General features: G+C 44.3%; 1 non-coding gene across 1 annotated transcript; it reads left to right on the top strand.

Moving 5' to 3' along the window:
- Nucleotides 1-1,859: 1,859 nt before the first annotated feature.
- On the top strand, nucleotides 1,860-1,931 carry trnad-guc (transfer RNA aspartic acid (anticodon GUC)). The gene has a single exon. It is a non-coding gene; the product is annotated as a tRNA-Asp (tRNA).
- Nucleotides 1,932-3,112: the final 1,181 nt, after the last annotated feature.

Genomic DNA, 3,112 nt, shown 5'->3' with positions numbered 1-3,112 from the left:
TGCGAGGACTCAGACATCGGGGGCTGGGTTCGGGGGTCATCGCGGGGGTCGGAGATCATGGGGTTTGTCGCTCGTGCAGGGGTGTCGGAGATTTGGAGGGGGTCGGCCGATCGCCTATATGGGATCGCGGCAGGTTGGCTTGTTGGGCCTGGAGGAAGCACTCCTGCTCCTCCGGGCCCACAAGCTGTGCTATAAAGGCATTTACCTGCTGTTTCGGGCCTTCCCGTCTCCTCTCATGTGGTGTGAAGGAGAAGGCCCAGGAATCCCGGCCCCCACGAGCTAAAAATAAAAAAGCTGTGAAAATGGAGGCCCGCATCCGAGCAACATAAACACACACACAGACAGAGACACACAAACATACACACACCAATAACCTGAAAGTAACACAGGACGACCTGACAAACAGTGGAAGCAGCATGCTGTGGATTGAGCTAAGCGATCCCACAAACAAGGATCAGGTCAAAGCTCTGCCGTCCTGCCACATCCAGTTGTGAATGATGGTGGATAATTAAACAACTAATGGGAAGAGGCTCTATGAACATCCCCATCCTCAATGATGGTAAAGCCCAGCACGTGAGTGCAAAGTGTTCGCAACCGCCTTCAGCCAGAAGTGCCGAGTGGATGATCCATCTCGGCCTCCTCCCGAAATCCCCACCATCACAAAAGCCAGTCGAACATCGAGGTGAAGAGTGATGCAGAAAGCAGATCATAAAACCGCTGGAATATCAGTGAAATTAAATTGAGAAACTCTGAGTCAGTTGCACTGCACATTCCACATCCAACATTGGAGATAAATACTTTTGAAAACGTTGAATCGCCGCGTTGAGAAATTGAACCACGTTCTCCCGCGTAAGAAGCAGGGACACTCACCACAATACTAAAGAGGAACTGCTGCATTGAATGTACACTCACCCCAGATGGTGTTAGAAATGCTTCATGTGTCACTGCATTTCTTTTAACTATTTATTTGATGACAGTTTGTTTAATTTTCCACGGGCCACTCTTGAAAGAATCTTTTACATTTCCATCTCTTTGTTAGTCAATAACTGACTTTGTCTTTCTTTCGTTCTTTCTTTCTCTCTTATCCTGGTGAGTTGCTCCGCGTCAGTCCGGGGTTTAATTCCCCGACGGGGAGGAAGCATTTATAAGACGCCAACTTTTAATTTTATGTCTTCGCCGAGCATCTTCCCAAACAAAAACTACAGAGAAAAAAAACAGGTGATTGCCACTTTCAGAATATTATTGTACGGAGACTATTTGAGGACTGGATGCAGAGTAATTGTGATTTTCACGAACTGGTGGTTCAGGTGACAGATTCGAAATTCATTCATTTCCCCCGCGCAGGTTCAAATCTGACAGACTTCAGATCCCGTCATTCATCAACCTGTTTCATCTCTGCGTTTCAAAATTCAACAAGTTTCTTCTAGAATTAATAATTCTTAAGTGAATTAAAATTCCACAGCATTGAGTACCTCGAGTTTTATGCTCATTTTAATTGATCTGCAAGATTTCACGAAATCTACGACAGAAATAGAACAAAAGTCAGCCAAATTATCCATATTCTGACTCTCAGTATTTCTGAGTCAATCCATGTGTATGTGTGTCTGTGTCTGTCTGTCTGTCTGTGTGTGTGCCTCATATTTTCTATATTTTCCTGAGAAGATCTGTCTCTTTCTGTCTCACTCTCTCCCGCGTTACCCACATCATGATCCAACATGAGATGGAAAAGTGGTCGGTAATTCTTCTTTCAACAGTGGTCCGTGGAAAGTGAAACAAACTGTCATCAAATGAACAGTTCAAACAGATTCACTGAAACGTGAAGCATCTGTGGTGAATATACGGCAACTGTCTGCACCAATTCCTCGTTAGTATAGTGGTGAGTATCCCCGCCTGTCACGCGGGAGACCGGGGTTCAATTCCCCGACGAGGAGGTTATTGCTGCTTTCGAAGCTTCACTTTCATTTATCTGCAATATTGGATGTTGAAAATACAATGAAAAACTGACTCGGCCTTTCCCACTTCCACAAATTGATTTCACAGCGATTTTAAATATCTGCTCTCTGCCTCACGCTTCAGCTCGATGTGAGAACCACAATGATGGGCAAGAAATAAAACGCAGAATCGGTTGTCACCAGACTTCTTTGATGACAATTTGTTTAACTTTCCACATGCCACTGTTGAAAGAGGACTTACTTTCTATCTCTTTGTTAGTCAAGGTCCAGAGAAAAATTATTTGAGGAGCAGGGAAAAAGTGACAGATAGAAAGGAAGAGAGAGACACTCAGAAACGCATATAACAAGTGTGACAGACATAGTCATATTCACACATACACAAACACACACATTCCTCTCTACATAAACACTTACACACAAACATACACACACCAATAACCTGAAAGTAACACAGGACTACTTGACAAACAGTGGAAGCAGCATGCTGTCGATAGAGCTAAGCGATCCCACAAACAACGGATCAGATCAAAGCTCTGCAGTCCTGCCACACCCATTTGTGAATGATGGTGGATAATGAAACAACTAACGGGAAGAGGCTCTATGAACATCCTCATCCTCAATGATGGTAAAGGCCAGCACGTGAGTGCAAAGTTTTAGAAACCGTCTTCAGCCAGAAGTGCCGAGTGGATGATCTATCTCGGCCTCCTCCCGAAATCCCCACCATCACAGAAGCCAGTCGAACATCGAGGTGAAGAGTGACGCTGAGAGCAGATTTTAAAACCACTGGAATATCAGTGAAATTAAATTGGGGAAAGTGGGAAACTCCGAGTCAGTTTTACACTGTTCTTCCGCATCCAATATTGGAAATTAATAAGAGAAAAGCTTTTGAAGGCGGAGAAAGTTTAATCGCCCCGTCTGGGAACTGAATCCCGGTCGACCGCGTGACAGGCGGGGATACGCACCACTATACTAACTACTGCGTTAACCGTACACTCATCCCATATGGTGTTAGACATGCTTCATGTATAAGTGCATTTCTTTCAACTAATTATTTGATGACAGTTTGTTTCATTTTCTACGGGCCACTCTTGAAAGAACCTTTTACATTTCCATCTCTTTGTTAGACAACGAACAACTGACTGTCTTTCTTTCGTTCTTTC

This window comes from Heptranchias perlo, unplaced genomic scaffold, assembly GCF_035084215.1.
Source record: "Heptranchias perlo isolate sHepPer1 unplaced genomic scaffold, sHepPer1.hap1 HAP1_SCAFFOLD_163, whole genome shotgun sequence".
NCBI classification, from domain to species: Eukaryota; Metazoa; Chordata; class Chondrichthyes; order Hexanchiformes; family Hexanchidae; genus Heptranchias; species Heptranchias perlo.
This window is presented reverse-complemented; position numbering and strand designations above follow the sequence as displayed.